Source organism: Psammomys obesus, unplaced genomic scaffold (assembly GCF_907164565.1).
Source record: "Psammomys obesus unplaced genomic scaffold, mPsaObe1.curated_primary_1811, whole genome shotgun sequence".
Taxonomy (NCBI): domain Eukaryota; kingdom Metazoa; phylum Chordata; class Mammalia; order Rodentia; family Muridae; genus Psammomys; species Psammomys obesus.
In genome coordinates this window covers 3,808,139-3,826,075 of record NW_026596166.1, presented here as the reverse complement: position 1 = coordinate 3,826,075, position 17,937 = coordinate 3,808,139, and the positions used below count along the sequence as shown (strand labels likewise).

General features: G+C 40.6%; 1 protein-coding gene across 2 annotated transcripts in view; it reads left to right on the top strand.

Annotated features, from left to right (window-relative positions):
- Window positions 1–17,937, top strand: part of Fut8 (fucosyltransferase 8) — a 230,500-nt gene that overhangs the window by 652 nt on the left and 211,911 nt on the right. The window contains exon 1 of one of the 2 annotated variants that reach the window (XM_055595341.1): window positions 57–440. The exons of the other annotated variant lie outside the window; for it this stretch is intronic. The gene's annotated coding sequence lies outside the window, so the exon portion shown is untranslated. Of the gene's footprint in view, window positions 1–56; window positions 441–17,937 lie in introns of those variants that run through there. 2 annotated transcript variants of the gene reach the window in all.

Here is a 17,937-nt window from a genome sequence, read left to right as displayed (position 1 = left end):
CTTCCCCCGCCCGCGCTCCGGGTCGGAGCCGCTCCGGCGCGTGCGCGCGTGGTCTCGGGCCGAGCCGAGTGGCCCGGTCCCCCCCAGCCCCCGGCTCCGGGCTCCCGCCGCCCCCTCCGGGCTCCCGGCCAACCCGTCCTTCCCTCTCCTCCCGGAATGGGGCCGGCGCGGCCCGGGGTCGCGCGCCCTGGCCCCGGCCCGCGCTCGGTCTCGCGCTGTCAGCCGCTGCTCGGCTCGCGCCGCCTTGCGCTTTCCCTCAGTCAGTGGCGCCGGAGGGAGCTCCGTTAAGCGGCGGCCGCGGTTCCTGTTTCCGTTTCTTCCTCTCCCTTCAGTCGGGAGTAGCATCCTCCACCCCTCCGCCCCTCCCGCTCTCCCCGGCGCGGCCAGCTGCAGCCGAAGGCAGCGGCCGTGGCGACGGGGGACGGCGCCGGCCGCCTCGGGTAAGGGGGCGTTAGGGAGCCGGGCCCCGCGCGCCCCGGGCTCCGGGACGGGGCGGGCGCGGGCTCCGCGGGAGCCTGGGCTCGGGGCGCTCCTCCTTCCTCCCGCCGATCCCGGGCCTGTTGCTGCTGCAAACTGCTGCCGCTGCTGCCGCTGCCGCCGCTCTTCCAGCGGCCCCGGGAAAAGTGGGGAGGGAGCCTCCGGGACGCCCCGGCGGGGCCTCGCGCGGGCAGGGGTGAGGGGCGCCGCCGCCGCGTTGCGCACCCCAGCCCGGGCCGGGGTCCGGAGCCCGGAGCCCGGGACCCGGAGGATGGGGGCGGGGTGGGGGTGTCCCTCAGCGCATCTCTGCACCTACCGCTCCTTGTCCCCCGCGGCGGGGTCCCCGTGGCCAGACCGTGGGAAGGCGGGTTCCTCTGCCTTGCGGGGTTTCTGTGTGGGTTTCTGGGGCTGGAAACCGGAGTGAACCCGCACGGAGATCCGTCCCGGAGAGCGGCGGAGGCTGGGCAGTGAATGGCCTGGGTGCCTCGGTCTCCCCCCTCCCTTTGATCGGCGACTGACAAGCCGGCGGCTGTGGAGGGTCTCAACTTGTAGGGGAAGGTTAAATGAGTCACAGCGGTCCAGCGGAGGTCTGTCCTGCTGGAGTCGAGGGGGTATGTCGGTGGCCGCACCTGTTCCCTGGACGTGGGCTTTGCAATCCCCGGAGATTATTTCTTAAGTTAAATGGCATTGTCATGGTTAGGGTTCAGCACCCTGGTGAGCTTTGAGCGTTCTGCCTTACACGCTGAGGCCTTGGAGAACAGCAAGGGGAGGGGTGTTTTTCCTTCTTGTGTCTAATTTTGCACAGTTACTTTTAAGAAAACGCAAGAAGGTGAATTCAGGAAAGCCATACCCTCTCGTAGATCACTCCGAACTTAAATGGTTCAGGGAACAAATGCCACGCGAGTTTTATCAGCCTAAGAGTTAAATTTATCATAAGTCACTGACTTAACTTTGCATTTGCTCCGTGGAAACTCTGAAGTAGATTTTACTTTAGTTTTCTTGCTCCTCCTGGGGTTAGGTGCTTATTTAGTTTCTTGATTAAAGTTCTGTGTTATATGCATACTTGTTTTAAAGGGTGAATCACATATTTTTTGTTGTTTTTTTTTTTGGAGAGAAATTATATACTCAAGCAAAAGTAAGATGCTTCTCTAAGGCAACATAGGAATCAGGCAATAATACAGTCTTGTACATTGCTGTCCCTATGAAATAAGACGTCTTAATTGTAAACATGACAGTATTTTAACACGTAAGCATTTGGAATGGGAGGCCGAGTACAAGTGTAGAGAAGGAGATGAATAGGCTATCAAGAACCTACAGCGCTGGTTTGGAGGTTTGGTCTTCTGTTTGCCGTTCTATACATGAAGAGTTGTGTTTGCATGGAAGAGCTCAACAGCTGGAGTGAGACCTGCGTGGATTGCAGGGACCTGCAGACATGCCTTTGATCAGATAATGAGGAAATACGAAGGGTGTCTTGTGATCCAGCCAGGAGAGTGAGTCAAAACTATCTAAATATGACACACTACAGATCGCAATTTAAGGATTTTAAAAATTTAAGTGATTTGAGTTTTTTTTTTTTCTTACAAATCAGCTCTATTTAAGATGTATAGAACTGAGACCAAGACAGTCATTCTGAATATACAACTTATCTTTAAAAATGAATTCTAACCAGGTTTAAAAAAAAAATTTTTTTTTAAAAGAAGTAACAATGTCCTCAAAAGTGATGAATTTTGAAATTTTCTAGTGGGTTATAAAAATTTGTGTTTCTTGTTTGTTTTTTTAAATGCAGTTATTTTAGGTTGGTCTGGAGGGGGAGCTAGTGCCAAAGCAAAATGTAGCGAAATAGCTGTTTGAACTTTCGAAACATTTAAAACCAGGTTTTTATGACCAGGAGAAGGGTACATTTTAAATTACAATACCAGGGGTACTGAGGTGGACATATTAATTGTTATTTGTGGGGTGCATATAGTGGATGCTAGAGATTAGTTTTAAAAATTAGTCATCATGAATAAGAAAAGCAGGTATGTAAGATTCTTGAATCTCTCATGTAAACTTCTGAAAATGTATGCTAAAGCTTGAGTATGTTGTGGCATTTTCTTATTCCTCTCGTGGAGTGTATTAAAAGTGAAGGTGTTTCTATGACCCCTTTGCACACATGCATGTTTTTGCTTTATAAAATACGTTCTCCCAAAAAGCTAAAACAAAAAGCCATAGAATAAAAAGCTTCAAAAGTAGAGTCCTGGAGCGGTAGGTGCAGCCAACGCGTAGTGAGTTTACTCTGGCAAAAACAGAGAAGTTTAGTAAAGAAATGAGCCCTTTGTATTGTTGGACAGCAGAATCTCAAGGCCGTCTTGTAATCTGTAATATACTGAATTTGTTTGATTGCAGTTATTTTGTGATCTGTGGCATTTTGTTTAATTTCTAAACTGTAATGTCTTTGATTTGTGTCTGATCACTCACATGCTCCTTAAATCCACACAAAGAAATTGATAATGATGTATTTAAAAAATCATTAAAATATTTATTTTTTTGAGTATAGTGATTGAGCCTTTTATTATTCACGTTCTTCACTTAAGTAAATAGAACCTTGCTAGTGCTAATTAAAAAATAGATTTCTTTCCATTCAGTGGTTGTTATCGATTTACTTTATAAATTGCATTTAGTAGAAGCATATTGGCTTAACCAAAATGATAGACGCAGACATTTTATAGCATGCTTATAAATCTGGAAGTATTTCATTTTACAAACACAAGACTTTAGAAAAGTTACTACTTTTTTTTTTTTTTCTTAAAAGGAAACAGAAGTAAGATTGCAAACAACTGAAACCAAAGGTATATGCTCTCCATTAGTCCCAAAGTTGGTGCTCTTCAGATGATTATGTCAGAAGTAAGGATCAGTACAGGATTCGCTTTGGTTCTCTTATTCTCTGGCTCACATTTCTCTACCACAAAGTAGAATGGATTACTGTTTAACTTGTAGCTCAGTGTAATGAGACAGTCAAAGGTGCTTAAAAGTAAACACATGCTTACAACTGATTTTTAAAAATTTCTTTATTTGTCTTTATTTTATGTGCACTGGTGTTTTGCCTGCATGTATGTCAGTGGTCAGAACCAGGAGTTATAGACAGGTGTGAGTTGCCCTGTGGGTGCTGGGAACTGAACCTGGGTCCTCTGGAAGAACAGCCAGTGCTCTTGAGCACTGAGCCAGCTCTCAGTCCCTACAGCTGATTTTTAAAGAGTCTTAAAAAAATCCCCAACAGGGAGGGGCATGCATGCAGAAAGGGGAGGGAGGGTGGGATCGGGAGAGGAGGAGGGAGGGGCTTATGGGGGGATACAAAATGAATAAAGTGTAATTAATAAAAAATAAAAAAAGGTTAAAAAAATCCCCAACAGACTACAGAATTTATATGATATTGTATATTTTCCTTTTAATGGAATATGGGCTAAATAGGCCTGCTATGGAATTAGGCCATGCTTGTCAGTTTTAGAGTTATTCATGTACACCACAGAATGCATGGTGGTAAAAGGCCACTTTCATTTAAGTTGTTTGTATGTTCTCTTTTGTGAGACAGGGTCTCACTCTGTAGCCATTGTTGGCCTGGAAGTCACTAGATGTAGCTCAGGCTGGACTTGAACTCAGCCTGCCAAGTTGTGGGATTATAGACATGCAGCATTACCCTCCCCCCCCCCCCAACAAGACTGTATTTGCCAAAACTAGTACCTCACCCTTGCATTACTATTTAAAACAGTTCTTTATAATGTTTTTTGTCAGAAATTGACATTGTAAGGAGGAAATATCATTTAAACAAGATGTCAAATCGTACTAATAGTTAGAACTATAATAAATTTGTCTAGGGTATAGATAGACAGCATAAACAATGGTTTGGGGGAATGTAGCCTAGTTGGTAGGTGCTTGCCTAACGTGCGTGAAGTGTCAGGTTTGATCTTCATCCCTAGCACTGCACAGATGGGATGTGGAGGTAAAGGGTGGTTAGAAGTTTAAGACTAGCTAAGGATGGAGACGTTGTCTTAAACAAGCACACAAATAACCCCTTCCCGTAAACCAAATACAAATCATCAGACTAAACGCATGCCAGTGTTTATGAATGACTTGTTTTTATAATTAGTTTGTGTATTTTAAATGCAATTGATAGTAAATTTAGCGTTGATAAAGATGGAGAATATAATTAATAGCTTCTCTATTACATCCAGTGTCTGGGGCTTGGGGGCAGTCATTGAGGACAGGGAGGCTAGGAGAGGCAGAGGAGATTTGATGAGCCTGTCTTTGTGTTTTCCTTTCCTTTTCTTTCTTTTTTTTTTTTCTTTTTTGTTCTTTTTATCTTATGGTGTAGCCCAGCAGGCTGGCCTCAAATTTGCTGTGATCCTTACATCAGACTAGTGCTAGGATTTACAGTCATATGCCACAGGGTTCTGCTCTATCCTTATGGTTTTTTTTTTTTTTTCCTCTTAGGTTCATAGGTTTCTCAAGTAAAACTTTGGTTGGTGTGTTGCATCTATTTGTCTTGTCTCTGTCTCTCTTTCGGCAGCAAAGATAGAAGACCAAAATACTAGTCTTGTAGAGTTTAATGTTGTTAAGAAAATAACTGTAACTTCATTTATAAAAGGTTATGGGATAGTGAGTATCTCAGTGGTTGAACATGTGCCTAACACCAAAAGCAGCAAAGAAAGATAGTATGGTATTACAAAGGTTGTCAGTTGCATTATTGTTCTACTTAAGATAGTCTCCTAATTTCCTGGAATGCATTCTCTTGTCTCGTAACGTTATTTCTGTCTTTGTCTGTAGAGTTCCTGATTACAAGATTACAAGGAGCGTTTTTTTTTTTTTTTTAAGAAAATGAATTATTTATCTTTGCATACTTTGCAATAATATACTGTAAAAAGCAAAACAGAACATGGAGATTCACTGAAGAGAATTCAGTCTAAAATGAACAACAGTGTTCTCTGCCCATGGGAGTTCACAAGGAGAAAGTTTTTGGATAACTAGAGCCTTAATCATTTCGGAACAGACTGGTTCAAAGTTTCTCTGTGTGTAATGGCAAGTGCTTACAGTTTTGGTGTCATATTTTCTTTGAGTATTTCTAATTCACAAATCAAATGTCAAAAGATTATAATTTTGAGAAAACATACTCAAAATCAGCAAACCCATGGTAAACATTTATTTTTACTTCTTATTTTAAAATTTTTTTCGTGGCAGGGTTTCCCTGTGTAGCCTTGGCTGTCCTGGACTCCTGAGGGCTAAGATTAGAGGTGTGTGCCAACACTGCCTGGCATAACTATGTTTTTTTTGTATTGTAAGAACATTTACGATTTCTCTCAGCAGATCTCAGGTGTGCATAATAGTGATGATAACAATAGTTACCACATGTGCATTAAATCTCTATAGATTGTATTTGTCCTGCATAAAACATGCCACCGTGGGACTTTGTACCCATCAGCCGGCGTCTCCATTTCTTCTTTGCCCCGAGTTCCTGGTAACCACTGGCTGTTCTCAGCTTCTGCGAGTTTGCCTTTCTAAAATCCCCACATACAAATGAGCTCACCGTGCACGGTTTGTTTTCTATCCTTTGCTTGTTTCACTTTGTACACTGTTCTCCACGCTCATCTTCACAGTGTTGTAGAGGAGACAGAAATTTACTTTCCTTAGTGTTTCTTCCCCCTCAATCTGGGCCCGGGCATAACATGGATTAGTGGAAGAAATACATACAAATTTATTCAATGCAAGGATTCTACACCGAATCCTCGTAAGGAATTGAAGACAGAGAGACAGAGGGGAACACTTATGTGATCAGTTGGTAGTTGTGAAAAAGGAGCTCCATTGTATGGGGCAGCTTAATAAATAGGAGACCTTTTTAGCAAACTTTGTACACGTTCTCTTGGTTTTAGCTTTCCAACTTTGATAACTTTGATAAGTATGTTGGCTTGCTGTTTTAGTGCAGGGAAGGCATTTTTTTTCCACATGGTTATTTTCGTCTCCTGCTTTTAAGAATGGCTTTCTTGCACCTGTTTTTCAAGTGCTTTTTAACTCAAAATTATCAGTATACTACTAAAAAACGACCTACTTATAGATAGGATTTCCTTTTTAAAAGTTTTTTTTTTTTTTTTTTTTAAATTTACTTTTCTTTATTTATGTTTGTGTGTAAGAGTGTCCATAGATGCCAGAAGAAGACATTGGGTTTCCTGGAGCTAGAGTCACAGGCAGTTTGAGCTGTTCAATGTGGGTGTTGGGGACTGAATGGTGGTTCTCAGGAAGAGCAGGAAGTGCTTTTAGTTGTTGAAGCACCTTTCCAGACTCATCTTTTGTAACTTTTTTTTTTTTTAAATAATTTATTTCATTTTATCTTATGTGCATTAGTGTGAAAGTGTCAGACCCCTTGGAACTGAAGTTACAGACAGCTGTGAGCTGCCACGTGGGTGCTGGGAATTGAACCCTGGTCCTTTAGGAAGGACAGACAGTGCTCTTACTCACTGAGCCATCTGTCCAGCCCGCCTTTTGTAACTTTTAAAGTTTGAATAATGTTCCATTTTACACATGTATGCATGCACATATGTTTGACCTCCACATGCTGAATTGTTCATAGAGAACTGGGTTATAGCTCAGGTTGACTACTTTTGTCTAGCATTTCTGAGGCTTTTAGTTCTGTCTTCAATATTGCAGAAGCAAAACAATAACATCCTTTCCAACAAACTGATAATTAAAAATGTTTGAAAAAAATTGGAACATGAGTAGACTTTTTCACTAAACAATGTTAACTATAAACCATTCACATTGCATTTAATATTGTAAATAATCTAGAGGTAATTTAAAGCATACAGTAGCAAAATGTAAAATAGGGTTCTGTGCATCCTACTACAGGTTATATGCAAATACTTTGTGGTTTTATATGAGGCATTTGGGCATCTGGTTTTAGTTATCATTGGCAACTAAACCCCCACAGATATTGAGAGTTGCCATATTACCTTTTCCCACTTTATTTCTCTCCTCATCTCCTTCCTTCCTTTCACTGTGTGACCTTGGCTGGCCTGGAAATCTATGTAGTCCAGACTGACCTCAAGCTCCCAGAGGTCAGTCTGCCTCTGCCTCTGTCTGCCTCTGCTTCCCCAGTGCTGGGATTAAAGGCATTGGCACCAAGTCGCATTCTGTGCAGGTGACTCACTTGTCTGTTGGTGGTTACCAGTGGATAATCGTCTAGCTTGGTTCTGGGTTTTAGCTGTTAGAGGTAATGCTTCAGTGACTGTGAGGCACAGAGGTCTCTTTGACACACTGATTTTATTTCCTTTGTATGTTCGCTCGGAAGTGCATATGTTGATTCTATGTTTAAGTTTTGTGAGAACCTCCGTGTGAATTTCCGTAATGGCTGTACCAGTTCTTGGGACCACCAGCAGTGTAAGAAGGGCTTCCTTTTCTTCGTATTCTAGTCCAGTCTTGCTATCTTGTCTGGATGTAAGAGTTGTTATTCTTATTTATATGGAATTTGCTTACTTTAACGTATAGGGAGTCACTCAAAAATTACTTTTTTTTTTTTTTTTTTTTTAACAGTCTCTGGCTGTGTAGTCCAGACCAGCCATAAGCTTGATTCTGTTAACTCAGCCTCCCTCTTCTGGCATCAAGGTGTGCGTGTGCCACTACGCCTCGCTTGGTAGGCACTCTTTAACAGGTGTGAAGTTGTGGCTTTGATTTGCATTTCTTCATTATGTTCTTTTTGAAAATGCTTATTTAGGTCCTTTGCCTACTTTTTAATTAGGTTATTTGTATTCCTGATGTTGAGTTGAGTTTCTTATCTACTGTGTTTCTTCTCAGTAATTTTATTATTCATGCATTTTTTTTTAAATTACATTTATTTGGAGCTCATTAAGATGAGAATCTAGGAAGCTGGGCGTGGCAGTATATACCTATCAGTACTGATAGGAGCTGAGGCAGGAGAACCAGTCAGATTCTGCCTCTGAATGAATGAATGACTGAATGTACAAACTGGGAAAATGCAGATTTAAAGCAATTTGCTTCACTGTCGCTGTCCCTCTTTCTCTTTCCTCTTTTCATTTTCCCTTCCCACTCTCCCTTTCTCCTTTCTCCTTGCTCCTTCTTTTCTCTGCTTTGTAGTTCAGGCTGCTCTTGAACTTGCAATCCTTCTATCCTGCTTTGGCTTCCTGAGCCTCTTGAGTGCTGGCCCCATTCAGTATTTTGAATGCATAAAGCTTCAAAGGAATTCAAAATAGATACTGATGTTGGCTCTGTGACTAAATGGATGAACCTGGGCAAACATTTATCCTCTTGGGTCTCTTGTTTTTTTTCTTCATGAAATGAATCATTTTACTTTTTTATGTTATTATCTGGTTTTCAATGCGAGGTAATCTCTGACCTTTTCATTGACTGCATCTTAACTCTGTAACTGTCCTTAAATATGTATTGTTCTTAAATATGGCCATATTCTGAGTAATCTTAAAAAAATGAGGCTGTGCCTGCTATAGTCTTAAAGTTTGTATCCCCCTAAAATCACATGTTGACATGTTGAAACCTGTCCCCCACCTTTATGGTAATAGGAGGTGTGGGGACTTTGCAAAGTGGTTAGGTGATAAGGCCAGAGCTCTCTAGAATAGGATCAGTGCCAAGGGAACCTAGTCCTCTTCCCCCTAGAGAATGTGATAGGCTGGCAAGATGGCTCAGGGGGTAAAACTTTCTTGCTTCTTAAGCCCAAGTTGGTGGAGGGGATGGATCAACTCCTGAAAATTATTCTCTGACCTCCATGGACATGACTTGGCACACCCCTGCTTGCACTCACACACACATTACATATCATATACGCAACAATAATAAAATAATACAAAGAAAAGGAGGTGCCATGTGTGTAACAGAACAAGCCCTCACCAGACACCAGATCTGAGCCTTGATCTTGGATTTTGTATTGCTCTGAATTGGGATCCACACTTTTCTATTCTTCATAAATTACTCAGTGTCAAGTATTTTGTTACAGCATCCTGAACAGGTTAAGACATGTACAACAGGATTCAGCAGTGACTAAATTTGGGGCTGCTTGGGATAACCATGGGAGGCAATTAACCATTTTCATAGGTATTATTTTAGTTCATGCACATAGTTCTGAGAACAGTTAACATTCCGAACCCTTCTCTCTCTCTCTCTCTCTCCTCTCTCTCTCTCTCTCTCTCTCTCTCCTCTCCTTCTTCCTTTTTGAGATAGGGGTTCTGGCTCAGTCTGGCCAGTCCTCCTGCCTCTGCCTGCTGCGCACTGCGATTATAGGTGTTTCCCACCATGCTTGAGAAGGGGGTTGTCTTGTAAAGATGAAAAAGACTATGCTGCTCTATTTTTTGCTTTGGGGCAAAAGGCAGGATAGAAGAATTTTAGCTTAAAATTGTGCCAACCTGGACTCAGAATAGGTGGGATTGGACTGCTTTAAAAAAAAAAAAAGTATAGCTATTGCTGGGGAAACAGACCTAGAGGAAGGGCTGAGAGTTAACAATCTGGAACAAAAATGCTTATATGGGTGATTAAAGAATAGGAGTATGTCTGCATGTTCATGTATATATGTAAGTGTGTGTAATAGAAGTGAACAGCAGACTTGAGTAGACTGGTATCAGGTATATACCATAGAGCTAATGTGCATTTTTCTGTGCAATATGAAAGAGAGAGGACATCAAATAACAACCAGTGAAATTTAAGGATAAGAGTGCTATAATTATTTTAAGATATTTCATAATTTGACTCAGAAACCTTTAGGACTTCTGTATTATCTATAATAGTTGGGAATATGTTCATAAAATTATTGAAATTTATTTTTACCCAACATTGTAGAATACATGATTGGTAACCCACAGAGTAGACCTCTGTGGAGGAAGGGGATATAGTTATAGATATATTTTAATGATAGTGTTATTACAGCAGCATAAGAAAAATTGTTTTATAGTCACTTTTTACTCAGAAGTGTTATTTCTAAATTAAGTAAACCACTTTATGATAACCAGAAATATCCCCAAATCAAAACAATATTTAATGTATGAAGATTTGTCACTTCTGACAGTATTATAAAAACTGTGTTAAGATTCTTAAGCAGTTGCAAAAGTTGGATCCGGATGCTTTTAGCAGTGACAGCATTCTAGGTATAAGTGCAGTGCTTCTTAAGGGAACTGTGGGGTGCTCTTTTTAGTACATGGTATGCTGTATTTATTTTAAAATGACCTACTGAAATAAATACATAAAAAGTGTCCAAGTACTCACTGTGCAGTCAGAGAAACTTAAATGTAAAATTAGAGGCCCCATTTCTATGCTTCTCAGGCTTTCAGAATATCAAAGACCATTGCCATAATTCCAGGCCTGTAATCCCAGCAAGTAGGACACTAGTTCAGGGCTAAACCGGCCCATGTGAGTGAGTCCCCATCCACCTTTTCCAGGTAGTGAGAGCTAAGAGGTAGGAATGTCACGTAAGTGATAGAAGATTTGTGTGGCATACAAAGCCATAACTGAGTTGAATCCCCAGCACAAAAGAGAACGACCTATCATTTTTCCCCAGGGAATTTTTGCTTTCAGTGGTAATAAATACATGACTGTTATATGTTACAGCCATTTCTAAATTTAGAATTCCTGTTCTTGATATATTTCTATCAAATACTCATTAAAATAGATGCTATAAATTAAAAATTTTGTTTTGAGTTGGTGTGGTGGTGAACACATGTAATCCCAGCACTCTGGGAGGCAGAGGCAGGTGGATTCTGTACTGTTTTTTTTTATTTATTTTTTAACAACTCTACTTTATTTGGGGTGTTTAGGCCTCAACCTCCCTTCCATGCTCCCAACCATTATGTGGGAAAGAAAAGGTTAGTGGGGAGAGAGGGTCCAGACGTTTTTACTTCTGGCTGTTTGGGGTCAGGGGTTATTTGAGGGCTCTATACCAATCTCTGTCAACCACAGACTCAGCTCTCACCACCACCGAACACCACACCTTCTCTTTCTCAGCTTATGTTTGTACTCTGAGTGCTAGACCACGCGCCTCTCTGGTCTGCACGTTGAAGGCTGTTGCCAGCTGGCAAAAGCCATGTCTTGCATGAGACAGTCAAAAGGTGTGGACAGACTATAGCCCAACTAAAATCTCACACTTGGGATTAAAACAAAACATACTTACATAACTAACTGAGTTTACAAAGAAACCAAAACTTCCGTAACAGGATCGCTGTGAGTTCAAGGCAAGCCTGGTCTACAGGACAGTCAGGCTACACAGAAAAACCCTGTTTGAAAAACAGAAAAAATTTTGTTTTGTTTTTGAGCCAGTGTTATACTGTATTGGTTACATAACCAATATGGCCCTTGAAACCTTCATCTTCTTGCCTCATATTCCCACCTGCTGGGATTATAGGCATGTGGCACCATATCCAGATCTGTCAAGTTCCTCTCCCTAGCTTTTTGTTTTTGTTTATTTTGACAGGGTCTCACTACTCTGTAGCCCAGGCTGGCTTGGAATTTTCTTTGTAATCCAAGCTTTGAACTCCCAAGATCTTTCTGTTTTTGCTTCCCTAGTGCATGTGCCATCATGCTGGCATTTTCCTTCTTCACTTAGGCTGTCCTCAGACTCATGATGTAACAGAGGATAACTTTGAACTTCCAACCTCCTACCTCCACCTCTGAGTGTTGAGATTACTCTTACATGCCACCAAGCTCATTTTATGACACCAAGCACAGTTTTTGTGGTCCTGGGATGGAACCAAGGCTTTGTTTTGTTAGACAAGCACTCTACTAACTGAGATCTAACTCCTGTTAAGTATTTTTTAATACTTTTATGTATATGCAAAACACTAAAGCAAAACTAGAATCACAGTAAATAGTTTTATAACATAACAAAAATTAGCTGGGGTGATATACAATAGAAAAGAAACAGAATATCATTACCTTAGGTCATATATAGAAAACTGATCTTAAAAGTATAACAATCAGATTAAATAAACCAAAGAATTTGTGATCATGAGCTGAACAACTAATTAGAGAATATGCTGTTAGTTAGCAAAGTGGTACACATCTGTAACTTCAACTACTTGGGAGGCTGAGGCAGGAGGATCATGGGTTTGAGGCCAGCCTAGGCAACATGTGGTAAACCAGACATGGTTGGAGAGAGAGAGAGAAAGAGAAAGAGACAGAGAGACAGAGACTGATTGTAAAATTCTAACATTGGTCTTTTCTACTTTTTATAAAAGCCTTTTCAAACCGTTTCTAATAGCTGATGGTAGGCCTTTAATCCCAAGACTTGTGAGGCAGAGGCAGGGACAGATAGATTTCTGAGTCTGGCCAGCAAGCAAGCGAGCAAAAAAAAAAAAAAAAAAAAAAAAAAAAAAAACCCAAATTCTTTATAGTAACTGATTCTGTCACACTGTTCTTAGACATTGAAGGTTGATCTAGTTACTTATTTTGTTTTTTGAATAAAGAGGTTAAGGCCATTCTAGTTGCCCTACCAGGATGTTCCCTTTTTACCTTATGGCTACTTTTTGTCTTCCTTCCTTCCTTCCTTCCTTCCTTCCTTCCTTCCTTCCTTCCTTCCTTCCTTCCTTCCTTCCTTCCTTCCTTCCTTCCTTCTTTTCTTTTTTCTCCTCTCTTCTCTTTTCTCTCCTCCTCTCCCTTCTCTTCCCCTCCCCTCCCCCCTCGGTTTGTATTTGGGTTTATATGTACCACATGCACATGTGCAGGAGCTGTCAATGGCCAGAAGAGGGCATAGGATCCCCTAGAACTGGAGTTATAGGTAGTTATGAACTGTCATGTTGGTGCTGGGAACTGAACCTGGGTTTTCTGAAAGAGCAGTTAAGTGTTCTTAACTACTAAGCCACCTCTCCAGGCCTCTGTTTCTCTAATTACCTTTCTTTTGAATTGTACCTTGCTCCTTTTGCGTTAGTGAGAACATTACTTTTCAGATGCCTCCTATACTGTTAAGCTCCTAACTTCAGTTTCCAACCTGGACACTGCTATGTAATTGTCATTCCACCAAGCTCAGCATGACTGCATTTGAATTTTCTTTGTTCTGAAATGTATTATTTCTCTTAGCTTTCCTTTCTATTATTGATTTATTCTTCCCATTTCCCAAACTTGAATTCTGAGTCATCTTTGAGTGACTCGCATCTTTTCTGAATGAATAAGAATAATAGAGAAATCAGATCCATTCTGCCGTGAAACAACTGTGTATTCTATTATTACAATGTTTCTCTACTTCATCTGCTCTTTTCTGTTTCATATTTTGGTATAATGACTCAGATTCTCATTACCACTAACATAAATAGTTATAGTTTGATAATTGCTATGCTAGAAGGAGAGAGGGCAGAGCATTTTCTTTTTTATGTAATTGTGTATGGTATTTGTACTTGGTATGTAGGTATGCTTGCCATCTGTATGTACAGAATTGTGTGTGTGTGTGTGTCTGTGTGTGTGTAGGTGTATGTGTGTTTAGAGTCCCAAGGATGATACTGGGAGTTTTTCCTCAATAGCTTTCCACTTTATATATTGAATGAGGGTCAGTTATTGAACCCAGGGCTCTCTATTTTGATGAATCTGGCAGTCAGCTTGCTCCAGGATCCCCTGGCTATACTTTCTGTGTTCTGGGATTATAGAGGGCTGCCATGCCCACCTGGCTTTTATGAGGTTTCTGGGGATCCAACACTGGCCCTCACACTTGTGAGGTAGGAACTTGACCAACTGAGACTTTCCACTGGCAGGCCTTCGCTCCCGCCCCCCCTCTCGCTCCCTCCTCCCCTTCCTCTCTCTCTCTCTCTCTCTCTCTTTCTCTTTTTCTGTCTCTCTCTTCTTGCTCTCTCTCACTCATTCAGCAGATTCTCACTGTAGCCTGGGCTGGTCTGAAACTGGTATTTCCCCTGCTGCAGTCTGTGGTGAGATTGTAGGTATGTGCCGCCAGACCTGGTTCCAGAAGTACTTTTACTAAAGTGTGGCAAGTAGGAATTGTTATATTAAAGGAAGTAACTACTTAGAAGACTACCTATATTGCTAACTCACTAGTTAACTCACGACTCAGTCCTACTATAGCTGTATTTCTTTTCCTGATACTGTATGTCAAACTCTTCAGGTATTGGTTAAAATCAGTGAATGAGTATGTAAATGCAGAGCAATACAAAGTAACATGTATCTTATTATTTAGTGCAAGTAGAGTAGCCCAATATAAGATGGGGAGAAGTAAGTGCTGCCTGCTCTGAAGACTTAAAATTGGACTAAAATTTACATTGAAAAGCTGTTTTGAAGGTTTGACTTATTAGAGAGTAAGTCTTCAATTGACAACTATGTTCAGTCTGTTTATGTGTGGTTTTCCCTTTTACTTCTGTCCCATTGCACATGTTTGTAATTACAGGGTTGGATGCTATCTTTATATTAATAAACATTAATACTCAAATAAAATGAAGGTGATAGCAAGAAAATAGGCAATTTACTATTTTTGCTTCCTTAGAGAAAGAAAACATTTGGTGCTTTTAAAATAGGAAACATTAAAAACACTTTAAAACAGCCTAAACAAAAAGATAATATATTTGCTACATAAATACAAAGAATAGTACTGTATTAATTCAGGAACCCAGATGAAGACATTTAGATACCTTTAGGGTGCTCTTCATTTCCTGGCTTCGTTTCTTTCTGGTTTAATTTTTGTGCTTATGTCAGAAAGCTTTGACCATGGAAGAGATGTATAGCTTCAGATAGCTGAGCACTTAAAAGGTTTGTCCCTAGGCTCACCATTGTAGGAAATTGTCACTGGTATTATAATTAGAGCCACATAAATGAGCAAGGCCCTTTCTTCCAAAGGATGGATATATGTGAAGTAGCAAAAATAATCTATAGCATTACAGATCCACATGGAGAAAGGTAAGAAATAAAAGGGAAAGATAGAGACAGAGAAAGGAAAATACTTGCATGTAGGAGAGAAAGGGGAAATACCACTTAAGAATTTACTCTGGGTCTAGAGAGGGACTCAGTGCTTAAGACTGCTTGCTGCTCTTCCTGAACTGAACACAGTTCCTGAACTGAACTTCAACTGAACACAGGACCTGAGTTCAGTTCCCAAAAACCACATCAAGAGGCCCATAACTTGCTGTAACTCCAGCTGCAGGGGCTCTGATACCCTCTTCTGACCTCTTTGGGCAAATGTGATCATGTGCACATACTTCCACGTAGACAAACACACAGGCTTATGCATGATGAATTGTTAAATAAATAAAAAAAAAACTAAATTATTTTGGTAAATTATTAACTTGTTTAAGCATTTTTTAAATAGTACAGGATCTAACCTTTATCTATTATTGTGTTTGTGTGTGTATATGTGTGGCGTGGCAGAGAAGGAAGATCATGAGTTAGAGGCCAGTATGGATTACTTTGCAAGCTCAGGCCAATCTGGGCTTCTTGAAAGACACTGTTTCAAATAAAACTATGAAAATAAAAAAAATTACCAGAACACTAATAAAAAATAGACATTGCCTGTATGATTGACTATTTGAACAGTTATTCTGTTTTGTTTTCCATTATTTCTCCTTTTTATTTTTCAGTACTCTTGGTTTCTTCTTTTAATGTCTGTTTCTGAATTTTGTAATTTTTCTTTTTCTCCTTTAAAAATTTTTCTTTTTTTGATTAAAAATTATTGGCTTATAATTAATAATAATGGGTTCCATTTTAATTTCATACATGTACATTATATATTTTGATGATATTCGTATCCCTTTTTTTCTCTTGAGTGTTTCCTTTCCGCTCTGGCTAATCCCTCTTCTCAACTAGTTCTCTTCTATTTTTATAGCTTTTGTATTTTTCGACCCAGTATGTTTTGTTAGGGTGGTTTACAGGAGCAGGAGTACTTTAGTATTGAACAAAATGTCTCCTACCCACATCAGCCTATCACTATTTCACTTCATAAGTGAGGGCCATTGTTGTTGTTGTTGTTTTCCAAGACAGTTTCTCTGTGTAGCCTTGGCTGTCCTGGACTCACTTTGCAGGCCAGGCTGGCCTTGAACTCAAAGAGTGCTCGGATTACAGCTGTGTGCCACCACGCCCTGCTCTCGAGGTACCTTGGTAAGGGCCTCTCCCCTTTCTACAAAAGGGTGTTGATTGGTCCAGATCTTGTGCAGGTAATCAACTGCTGTTGAGTTTGAGTACAATAGTCAACCTATGCTTGCAAGTCATTTATGTCATTCTGCTCTCTTTCCCCTAGACCTTGCATTCTTTTTGCACCTGTCATGGTGTTACGTGAGTCTCGGAGGGATGATTTAGTGACATTTATATCACCCTTTGATATAGTAGCCGAACATTCAGCAGTCATTTATTCTCAATACTTTGACTAGTGATGAGTTTTATAGTTACTGATTCCAACTGCAGAAAGAAACTTCATTGGCCAAAGAGAATATCAGCCCTGTTGGGCTTGTTGTCTCATGTGTTTCTTCCCTGCTACTGGGAGGTCTTCTGGCTTTTTATTTTTTAAACTTTTAGTTTATTATGTGATTTGTTGTTGTTATTGTTGTGGTTATTATAGGACTTAGTTAGTTTTTGCTTTATTTTTATATCTGGTCGCTGTTTATTTTTATTTTCTCTTTGTGGTGCTGGAGATTGCACCCAGGGCTAGTGAAATCTTCCACTGAACTACATTCCCAGTCCTTATGTTTGTTTTCCTCTTTCTGTGTAGCACTGGGGATTGAACCTGACACATCAACCATGGTGGCTGTCCTTCCTCTGAAGTGTACTTCTAGTCCAGCTAAGAGAAATAACAACTCACATTATCCATGACCTAGCCCAGCTTGAACTTCATTGTTAATTGAAGATTTGGGGAAAGAAAAGCTCCTAGCTGAGGACCTAGCCTCAAGGAAGCATAGCTAGGTGTCCTGAATACCTACTCCTAGTCACTCAGCCTCACAGTAATAGTATAGGGCTATGACACAGAGTTTGTAGACACTGCACCTACTGGGGTCCTCAGCATAGGTTGTTTTCTTCTTAATCAGACGGCATATTGCTGACAGGACTGGAGAGATAACCACAGAGAGTCTATCCTATTTCACATTTTATAGTGCACCTGCCTGAACTCCTAGAGAGATTCCATACTTGTGAGATCTATAGAGAAAATGAACTCTGACTCCAGGACAAGGTTTGCTGTGTCAAAACCTACTGACCAAACCAAAGAAGCTATGAGGAAACTACACTATAAAGTTCATTTGGAATTAAACTCAACACTACATTTTAGGGCATGTAATCAAGAGAAAGGTGTTTCCTGAGTAAGCTCTTACAGGAAAGTAGGAAAGATATCAATATAGAAGAATAAGAAATTTGAAAAAACAAGGCAACATGATTTCTCAGAAGTACCTCACTCTAATAACTAACTCTGTGGGTGAACTGCCACACAAAGAATTCAAAACAATTGTTTAAAAAACATAAATTCAAAGAAAATGCAAATAAATAAATTATAGAGACAGTGGAAGCAGGAAGACT